General features: G+C 30.1%; 1 pseudogene; it reads right to left on the bottom strand.

Moving 5' to 3' along the window:
- Window positions 1–1,644: 1,644 nt before the first annotated feature.
- LOC141281664 (5S ribosomal RNA) lies at window positions 1,645–1,761 on the bottom strand (annotated as a pseudogene).
- Between the last annotated feature and the right edge of the window lie 10,247 nt (window positions 1,762–12,008).

The following is a 12,008-nucleotide window of genomic DNA, read 5'->3' as shown; positions in this document are numbered from 1 at the left end:
GTGTTAATCAGAAAAAAACTAATGCATACAGGTTTAAAACAACACAAGGATGAGTAAATTTTGAAATAATTTTCATTTAACCTATAAAATTCCATCATTTTTTTATTCCTACTATGGGAGTCAATGGTCACTATCTGCTGTGGGTTTACCATCATTCCTCAAAATATTTTCTTTTGTGTTAATCAGAAAAAAACTAATGCATAAATGTTTAAAACAACACGAGGATGAGTAAATTATGAAAGAATTTTCATTGTACCTATAAAATTCCATCATTTTTTTATTCCTACTATGGGAGTCAATGGTCACTATCTGCTGTGGGTTTACCATCATTCCTCAAAATATTTTTTTTGTGTTAATCAGAAAAAAACTAATGCATACAGGTTTAAAACAACACGAGGATGAGTAAATTATGAAAGAATTTTCATTGAACTTATAAAATTCCATCATTTTTTTATTCCTACTATGGGAGTCAATGGTCACTATCTGCTGTGGGTTTACCATCATTCCTCAAAATATTTTCTTTTGTGTTAATCAGAAAAAACTAATGTATACAGGTTTAAAATAACACAAGGATGAGTAAATTATGAAAGAATTTTCATTGAACCTATAAAATTCCATCATTTTTTTATTCCCACTATGGGAGTCAATGGTCACTATCTGCTGTGGGTTTACCATCATTCCTCAAAATATTTTTTTTGTGTTAATCAGAAAAAAACTAATGCATACAGGTTTAAAACAACACGAGGATGAGTAAATTATGAAAGAATTTTCATTGAACTTATAAAATTCCATCATTTTTTTATTCCCACTATGGGAGTCAATGGTCACTATCTGCTGTGGGTTTACCATCATTCCTAAAAATATTTTCTTTTTGTGTTAATCAGAAAAAAACTAATGCATACAGGTTTAAAACAACACAAGGATGAGTAAATTATGAAAGAATTTTCATTGAACCTATAAAATTCCATCATTTTTTTATTCCTACTATGGGAGTCAATGGTCACTATCTGCTGTGGGTTTACCATCATTCCTCAAAATATTTTCTTTTGTGTTAATCAGTAAAAAACTAATGCATAAATGTTTAAAACAACACGAGGATGAGTAAATTATGAAAGAATTTTCATTGAACCTATAAAAATCCATCATTTTTTTAATCCTACTATGGGAGTCAATGGTCACTATCTGCTGTGGGTTTAATTAATTAATTTAATTAATTAGTTACATTTATATAGCGCTTTTCCAGTGCTCAAAGCGCTTTACATATGAATGGGGGAATCTCCTCAACCACCACCAATGTGCAACATCCACCTGGATGATGCGACGGCAGCCATATTGCGCCAGAACGCCCACCACACACCAGCTTATTAGTGGAGAGGAGACCGAGTGATATAGCCAATTAGTATGAGGGATGATTAGTAGGCCAATGGGCAAGTTTGGCCAGGATGCCGGGGCACACCCCTACTCTTTTTCGAAGGACATCCTGGGATTTTTTTAATGACCACAGAGAGTCAGGACCTCGGTTTAACGTCTCATCCGAAGGACGGTGCTTTTTTTGACAGTATAGTGTCCCCGTCACTATACTGGGGCATTAGGACCCACACAGACCACAGGGTGAGCACCCCCTGCTGGTCTCACTAACACCTCTACCAGCAGCAACCTGGTTTTCCCAGGTGGTCTCCCATCCAAGTACTAACCAGGCTCAGCCCTGCTTAGCTTCAGTGGGCAAGCTGTCTTGGGCTACAGGGTGATATGGCTGCTGGCAATGATGGTAAATGATGGTTTACCATCATTCCTCAAAATATTTTATTTTGTGTTAATCAGAAAAAACTAATGTATACAGGTTTAAAATAACACAAGGATGAGTAAATTTTGAAAGAATTTTCATTGAACCTATAAAATTCCATCATTTTTTTATTCCTACTATGGGAGTCAATGGTCCCTATCTGCTGTGGGTTTACCATCATTCCTCAAAATATTTTCTTTTGTGTTAATCAGAAAAAACCTAATGCTTACAGGTTTAAAACAACACAAGGATGAGTAAATTTTGAAATAATTTTCATTTAACCTATAAAATTCCATCATTTTTTATTCCTACTATGGGAGTCAATGGTCACTATCTGCTGTGGGTTTACCATCATTCCTCAAAATATTTTCTTTTGTGTTAATCAGAAAAAAAAACTAATGCATAAATGTTTAAAACAACACGAGGATGAGTAAATTATGAAAGAATTTTCATTGTACCTATAAAATTCCATCATCTTTTTATTCCTACTATGGGAGTCAATGGTCACTATCTGCTGTGGGTTTACCATCATTCCTCAAAATATTTTTTTTGTGTTAATCAGAAAAAAACTAATGCATACAGGTTTAAAACAACACAAGGATGAGTAAATTATGAAAGAATTTTCATTGAACTTATAAAATTCCATCATTTTTTTATTCCTACTATGGGAGTCAATGGTCACTATCTGCTGTGGGTTTACCATCATTCCTCAAAATATTTTCTTTTGTGTTAATCAGAAAAAACTAATGTATACAGGTTTAAAATAACACAAGGATGAGTAAATTATGAAAGAATTTTCATTGAACCTATAAAATTCCATCATTTTTTTATTCCCACTATGGGAGTCAATGGTCACTATCTGCTGTGGGTTTACCATCATTCCTAAAAATATTTTCTTTTTGTGTTAATCAGAAAAAAACTAATGCATACAGGTTTAAAACAACACAAGGATGAGTAAATTATGAAAGAATTTTCATTGAACCTATAAAATTCCATCATTTTTTTATTCCTACTATGGGAGTCAATGGTCACTATCTGCTGTGGGTTTACCATCATTCCTCAAAATATTTTCTTTTGTGTTAATCAGAAAAAAACTAATGCATAAATGTTTAAAACAACACGAGGATGAGTAAATTATGAAAGAATTTTCATTGAACCTATAAAATTCCATCATTTTTTTATTCCTACTATGGGAGTCAATGGTCACTATCTGCTGTGGGTTTACCATCATTCCTTAAAATATTTTCTTTTTGTGTTATTCAGAAAAAAACTAATGCATACAGGTTTAAAACAACACAAGGATGAGTAAATTATGAAAGAATTTTCATTGAACCTATAAAATTCCATCATTTTTTTATTCCTACTATGGGAGTCAATGGTCACTATCTGCTGTGGGTTTACCATCATTCCTTAAAATATTTTCTTTTGTGTTAATCAGAAAAAAACTAATGCATACAGGTTTAAAACAACACAAGGATGAGTAAATTATGAAAGAATTTTCATTGAACCTATAAAATTCCATCATTTTTTTATTCCTACTATGGGAGTCAATGGTCACTATCTGCTGTGGGTTTACCATCATTCCTCAAAATATTTTCTTTTGTGTTAATCAGAAAAAAACTAATGCATAAATGTTTAAAACAACACGAGTATGAGTAAATTATGAAAGAATTTTCATTGTACCTATAAAATTCCATCATTTTTTTATTCCTACTATGGGAGTCAATGGTCACTATCTGCTGTGGGTTTACCATCATTCCTCAAAATATTTTTTTTGTGTTAATCAGAAAAAAACTAATGCATACAGGTTTAAAACAACACGAGGATGAGTAAATTATGAAAGAATTTTCATTGAACTTATAAAATTCCATCATTTTTTTATTCCTACTATGGGAGTCAATGGTCACTATCTGCTGTGGGTTTACCATCATTCCTCAAAATATTTTCTTTTGTGTTAATCAGAAAAAACTAATGTATACAGGTTTAAAATAACACAAGGATGAGTAAATTATGAAAGAATTTTCATTGAACCTATAAAATTCCATCATTTTTTTATTCCCACTATGGGAGTCAATGGTCACTATCTGCTGTGGGTTTACCATCATTCCTAAAAATTTTTTCTTTTTGTGTTAATCAGAAAAAAACTAATGCATACAGGTTTAAAACAACACAAGGATGAGTAAATTATGAAAGAATTTTCATTGAACCTATAAAATTCCATCATTTTTTTATTCCTACTATGGGAGTCAATGGTCACTATCTGCTGTGGGTTTACCATCATTCCTCAAAATATTTTCTTTTGTGTTAATCAGAAAAAAACTAATGCATAAATGTTTAAAACAACACGAGGATGAGTAAATGATGAAAGAATTTTCATTTTACCTATAAAATTCCATCATTTTTTTATTCCTACTATGGGAGTCAATGGTCACTATCTGCTGTGGGTTTACCATCATTCCTAAAAATATTTTCTTTTTGTGTTAATCAGAAAAAAACTAATGCATACAGGTTTAAAACAACACAAGGATGAGTAAATTATGAAAGAATTTTCATTGAACCTATAAAATTCCATCATTTTTTTATTCCTACTATGGGAGTCAATGGTCACTATCTGCTGTGGGTTTACCATCATTCCTCAAAATATTTTCTTTTGTGTTAATCAGAAAAAAACTAATGCATACAGGTTTAAAACAACACAAGGATGAGTAAATTATGAAAGAATTTTCATTGAACCTATAAAAATCCATCATTTTTTTAATCCTACTATGGGAGTCAATGGTAACTTTCTGCTGTGGGTTTACCATCATTCCTCAAAATATTTTATTTTGTGTTAATCAGAAAAAAACTAATGCATACAGGTTTAAAACAACACGAGGATGAGTAAATTATGAAAGAATTTTCATTGAACTTATAAAATTCCATCATTTTTTTATTCCTACTATGGGAGTCAATGGTCACTATCTGCTGTGGGTTTACCATCATTCCTCAAAATATTTTCTTTTGTGTTAATCAGAAAAAACTAATGTATACAGGTTTAAAATAACACAAGGATGAGTAAATTATGAAAGAATTTTCATTGAACCTATAAAATTCCATCATTTTTTTATTCCCACTATGGGAGTCAATGGTCACTATCTGCTGTGGGTTTACCATCATTCCTAAAAATATTTTCTTTTTGTGTTAATCAGAAAAAAACTAATGCATACAGGTTTAAAACAACACAAGGATGAGTAAATTATGAAAGAATTTTCATTGAACCTATAAAATTCCATCATTTTTTTATTCCTACTATGGGAGTCAATGGTCACTATCTGCTGTGGGTTTACCATCATTCCTCAAAATATTTACTTTTGTGTTAATCAGAAAAAACTAATGTATACAGGTTTAAAATAACACAAGGATGAGTAAATTATGAAAGAATTTTCATTGAACCTATAAAATTCCATCATTTTTTTATTCCCACTATGGGAGTCAATGGTCACTATCTGCTGTGGGTTTACCATCATTCCTAAAAATATTTTCTTTTTGTGTTAATCAGAAAAAAACTAATGCATACAGGTTTAAAACAACACAAGGATGAGTAAATTATGAAAGAATTTTCATTGAACCTATAAAATTCCATCATTTTTTTATTCCTACTATGGGAGTCAATGGTCACTATCTGCTGTGGGTTTACCATCATTCCTCAAAATATTTTCTTTTGTGTTAATCAGAAAAAAACTAATGCATAAATGTTTAAAACAACACGAGGATGAGTAAATGATGAAAGAATTTTCATTGTACCTATAAAATTCCATCATTTTTTTATTCCTACTATGGGAGTCAATGGTCACTATCTGCTGTGGGTTTACCATCATTCCTAAAAATATTTTCTTTTTGTGTTAATCAGAAAAAAACTAATGCATACAGGTTTAAAACAACACAAGGATGAGTAAATTATGAAAGAATTTTCATTGAACCTATAAAATTCCATCATTTTTTTATTCCTACTATGGGAGTCAATGGTCACTATCTGCTGTGGGTTTACCATCATTCCTCAAAATATTTTATTTTGTGTTAATCAGAAAAAAACTAATGCATACAGGTTTAAAACAACACAAGGATGAGTAAATTATGAAATAATTTTCATTTAACCTATAAAATTCCATCATTTTTTTATTCCTACTATGGGAGTCAATGGTCACTATCTGCTGTGGGTTTACCATCATTCCAAAAAATATTTTCTTTTTGTGTTAATCAGAAAAAAACTAATGCATACAGGTTTAAAACAACACAAGGATGAGTAAATTATGAAAGAATTTTCATTGAACCTATAAAATTCCATCATTTTTTATTCCTACTATGGGAGTCAATGGTCACTATCTGCTGTGGGTTTACCATCATTCCTCAAAATATTTTCTTTTGTGTTAATCAGAAAAAAACTAATGCATACAGGTTTAAAACAACACAAGGATGAGTAAATTATGAAAGAATTTTCATTGAACCTATAAAAATCCATCATTTTTTTAATCCTACTATGGGAGTCAATGGTAACTTTCTGCTGTGGGTTTACCATCATTCCTCAAAATATTTTCTTTTGTGTTAATCAGACAAAAACTAATGCATACAGGTTTAAAACAACACAAGGATGAGTAAATTATGAAATAATTTTCATTGAACCTATAAAATTCCATCATTTTTTTATTCCTACTATGGGAGTCAATGGTCCCTATCTGCTGTGGGTTTACCATCATTCCTCAAAATATTTTCTTTTGTGTTAATCAGAAAAAAACTAATGCATACAGGTTTAAAACAACACAAGGATGAGTAAATTTTGAAATAATTTTCATTTAACCTATAAAATTCCATCATTTTTTTATTCCTACTATGGGAGTCAATGGTCACTATCTGCTGTGGGTTTACCATCATTCCTCAAAATATTTTCTTTTGTGTTAATCAGAAAAAAACTAATGCATAAATGTTTAAAACAACACGAGGATGAGTAAATTATGAAAGAATTTTCATTGTACCTATAAAATTCCATCATTTTTTATTCCTACTATGGGAGTCAATGGTCACTATCTGCTGTGGGTTTACCATCATTCCTCAAAATATTTTCTTTTGTGTTAATCAGAAAAAAACTAATGCATAAATGTTTAAAACAACACGAGGATGAGTAAATTATGAAAGAATTTTCATTGTACCTATAAAATTCCATCATTTTTTTATTCCCACTATGGGAGTCAATGGTCACTATCTGCTGTGGGTTTACCATCATTCCTCAAAATATTTTCTTTTGTGTTAATCAGAAAAAAACTAATGCATAAATGTTTAAAACAACACGAGGATGAGTAAATGATGAAAGAATTTTCATTTTACCTATAAAATTCCATCATTTTTTTATTCCTACTATGGGAGTCAATGGTCACTATCTGCTGTGGGTTTACCATCATTCCTAAAAATATTTTCTTTTTGTGTTAATCAGAAAAAAACTAATGCATACAGGTTTAAAACAACACAAGGATGAGTAAATTATGAAAGAATTTTCATTGAACCTATAAAATTCCATCATTTTTTTATTCCTACTATGGGAGTCAATGGTCACTATCTGCTGTGGGTTTACCATCATTCCTCAAAATATTTTCTTTTGTGTTAATCAGAAAAAAACTAATGCATACAGGTTTAAAACAACACAAGGATGAGTAAATTATGAAAGAATTTTCATTGAACCTATAAAAATCCATCATTTTTTTAATCCTACTATGGGAGTCAATGGTAACTTTCTGCTGTGGGTTTACCATCATTCCTCAAAATATTTTATTTTGTGTTAATCAGAAAAAAACTAATGCATACAGGTTTAAAACAACACGAGGATGAGTAAATTATGAAAGAATTTTCATTGAACTTATAAAATTCCATCATTTTTTTATTCCTACTATGGGAGTCAATGGTCACTATCTGCTGTGGGTTTACCATCATTCCTCAAAATATTTTCTTTTGTGTTAATCAGAAAAAACTAATGTATACAGGTTTAAAATAACACAAGGATGAGTAAATTATGAAAGAATTTTCATTGAACCTATAAAATTCCATCATTTTTTTATTCCCACTATGGGAGTCAATGGTCACTATCTGCTGTGGGTTTACCATCATTCCTAAAAATATTTTCTTTTTGTGTTAATCAGAAAAAAACTAATGCATACAGGTTTAAAACAACACAAGGATGAGTAAATTATGAAAGAATTTTCATTGAACCTATAAAATTCCATCATTTTTTTATTCCTACTATGGGAGTCAATGGTCACTATCTGCTGTGGGTTTACCATCATTCCTCAAAATATTTTATTTTGTGTTAATCAGAAAAAAACTAATGCATAAATGTTTAAAACAACACGAGGATGAGTAAATGATGAAAGAATTTTCATTGTACCTATAAAATTCCATCATTTTTTTATTCCTACTATGGGAGTCAATGGTCACTATCTGCTGTGGGTTTACCATCATTCCTAAAAATATTTTCTTTTTGTGTTAATCAGAAAAAAACTAATGCATACAGGTTTAAAACAACACAAGGATGAGTAAATTATGAAAGAATTTTCATTGAACCTATAAAATTCCATCATTTTTTTATTCCTACTATGGGAGTCAATGGTCACTATCTGCTGTGGGTTTACCATCATTCCTCAAAATATTTTCTTTTGTGTTAATCAGAAAAAAACTAATGCATACAGGTTTAAAACAACACAAGGATGAGTAAATTATGAAAGAATTTTCATTGAACCTATAAAAATCCATCATTTTTTTAATCCTACTATGGGAGTCAATGGTAACTTTCTGCTGTGGGTTTACCATCATTCCTCAAAATATTTTATTTTGTGTTAATCAGAAAAAAACTAATGCATACAGGTTTAAAACAACACAAGGATGAGTAAATAATGAAATAATTTTCATTTAACCTATAAAATTCCATCATTTTTTTATTCCTACTATGGGAGTCAATGGTCACTATCTGCTGTGGGTTTACCATCATTCCAAAAAATATTTTCTTTTTGTGTTAATCAGAAAAAAACTAATGCATACAGGTTTAAAACAACACAAGGATGAGTAAATTATGAAAGAATTTTCATTGAACCTATAAAATTCCATCATTTTTTATTCCTACTATGGGAGTCAATGGTCACTATCTGCTGTGGGTTTACCATCATTCCTCAAAATATTTTCTTTTGTGTTAATCAGAAAAAAACTAATGCATACAGGTTTAAAACAACACAAGGATGAGTAAATTATGAAAGAATTTTCATTGAACCTATAAAAATCCATCATTTTTTTAATCCTACTATGGGAGTCAATGGTAACTTTCTGCTGTGGGTTTACCATCATTCCTCAAAATATTTTCTTTTGTGTTAATCAGACAAAAACTAATGCATACAGGTTTAAAACAACACAAGGATGAGTAAATTATGAAATAATTTTCATTGAACCTATAAAATTCCATCATTTTTTTATTCCTACTATGGGAGTCAATGGTCCCTATCTGCTGTGGGTTTACCATCATTCCTCAAAATATTTTCTTTTGTGTTAATCAGAAAAAAACTAATGCATACAGGTTTAAAACAACACAAGGATGAGTAAATTTTGAAATAATTTTCATTTAACCTATAAAATTCCATCATTTTTTTATTCCTACTATGGGAGTCAATGGTCACTATCTGCTGTGGGTTTACCATCATTCCTCAAAATATTTTCTTTTGTGTTAATCAGAAAAAAACTAATGCATAAATGTTTAAAACAACACGAGGATGAGTAAATTATGAAAGAATTTTCATTGTACCTATAAAATTCCATCATTTTTTATTCCTACTATGGGAGTCAATGGTCACTATCTGCTGTGGGTTTACCATCATTCCTCAAAATATTTTCTTTTGTGTTAATCAGAAAAAAACTAATGCATAAATGTTTAAAACAACACGAGGATGAGTAAATTATGAAAGAATTTTCATTGTACCTATAAAATTCCATCATTTTTTTATTCCCACTATGGGAGTCAATGGTCACTATCTGCTGTGGGTTTACCATCATTCCTCAAAATATTTTCTTTTGTGTTAATCAGAAAAAAACTAATGCATAAATGTTTAAAACAACACGAGGATGAGTAAATGATGAAAGAATTTTCATTTTACCTATAAAATTCCATCATTTTTTTATTCCTACTATGGGAGTCAATGGTCACTATCTGCTGTGGGTTTACCATCATTCCTAAAAATATTTTCTTTTTGTGTTAATCAGAAAAAAACTAATGCATACAGGTTTAAAACAACACAAGGATGAGTAAATTATGAAAGAATTTTCATTGAACCTATAAAATTCCATCATTTTTTTATTCCTACTATGGGAGTCAATGGTCACTATCTGCTGTGGGTTTACCATCATTCCTCAAAATATTTTCTTTTGTGTTAATCAGAAAAAAACTAATGCATACAGGTTTAAAACAACACAAGGATGAGTAAATTATGAAAGAATTTTCATTGAACCTATAAAAATCCATCATTTTTTTAATCCTACTATGGGAGTCAATGGTAACTTTCTGCTGTGGGTTTACCATCATTCCTCAAAATATTTTATTTTGTGTTAATCAGAAAAAAACTAATGCATACAGGTTTAAAACAACACGAGGATGAGTAAATTATGAAAGAATTTTCATTGAACTTATAAAATTCCATCATTTTTTTATTCCTACTATGGGAGTCAATGGTCACTATCTGCTGTGGGTTTACCATCATTCCTCAAAATATTTTCTTTTGTGTTAATCAGAAAAAACTAATGTATACAGGTTTAAAATAACACAAGGATGAGTAAATTATGAAAGAATTTTCATTGAACCTATAAAATTCCATCATTTTTTTATTCCCACTATGGGAGTCAATGGTCACTATCTGCTGTGGGTTTACCATCATTCCTAAAAATATTTTCTTTTTGTGTTAATCAGAAAAAAACTAATGCATACAGGTTTAAAACAACACAAGGATGAGTAAATTATGAAAGAATTTTCATTGAACCTATAAAATTCCATCATTTTTTTATTCCTACTATGGGAGTCAATGGTCACTATCTGCTGTGGGTTTACCATCATTCCTCAAAATATTTTATTTTGTGTTAATCAGAAAAAAACTAATGCATAAATGTTTAAAACAACACGAGGATGAGTAAATGATGAAAGAATTTTCATTGTACCTATAAAATTCCATCATTTTTTTATTCCTACTATGGGAGTCAATGGTCACTATCTGCTGTGGGTTTACCATCATTCCTAAAAATATTTTCTTTTTGTGTTAATCAGAAAAAAACTAATGCATACAGGTTTAAAACAACACAAGGATGAGTAAATTATGAAAGAATTTTCATTGAACCTATAAAATTCCATCATTTTTTTATTCCTACTATGGGAGTCAATGGTCACTATCTGCTGTGGGTTTACCATCATTCCTCAAAATATTTTCTTTTGTGTTAATCAGAAAAAAACTAATGCATACAGGTTTAAAACAACACAAGGATGAGTAAATTATGAAAGAATTTTCATTGAACCTATAAAAATCCATCATTTTTTTAATCCTACTATGGGAGTCAATGGTAACTTTCTGCTGTGGGTTTACCATCATTCCTCAAAATATTTTATTTTGTGTTAATCAGAAAAAAACTAATGCATACAGGTTTAAAACAACACAAGGATGAGTAAATAATGAAATAATTTTCATTTAACCTATAAAATTCCATCATTTTTTTATTCCTACTATGGGAGTCAATGGTCACTATCTGCTGTGGGTTTACCATCATTCCAAAAAATATTTTCTTTTTGTGTTAATCAGAAAAAAACTAATGCATACAGGTTTAAAACAACACAAGGATGAGTAAATTATGAAAGAATTTTCATTGAACCTATAAAATTCCATCATTTTTTATTCCTACTATGGGAGTCAATGGTCACTATCTGCTGTGGGTTTACCATCATTCCTCAAAATATTTTCTTTTGTGTTAATCAGAAAAAAACTAATGCATACAGGTTTAAAACAACACAAGGATGAGTAAATTATGAAAGAATTTTCATTGAACCTATAAAAATCCATCATTTTTTTAATCCTACTATGGGAGTCAATGGTAACTTTCTGCTGTGGGTTTACCATCATTCCTCAAAATATTTTCTTTTGTGTTAATCAGACAAAAACTAATGCATACAGGTTTAAAACAACAC

The sequence above is a fragment of the Paramisgurnus dabryanus genome, unplaced genomic scaffold, assembly GCF_030506205.2.
Source record: "Paramisgurnus dabryanus unplaced genomic scaffold, PD_genome_1.1 h2tg000105l_1_241652__unclustered, whole genome shotgun sequence".
In the NCBI taxonomy this organism is placed as follows: Eukaryota; Metazoa; Chordata; class Actinopteri; order Cypriniformes; family Cobitidae; genus Paramisgurnus; species Paramisgurnus dabryanus.
The sequence above is the reverse complement of the archived record's forward strand: the minus strand, read 5'-3'. Positions and strand labels throughout refer to the sequence as shown.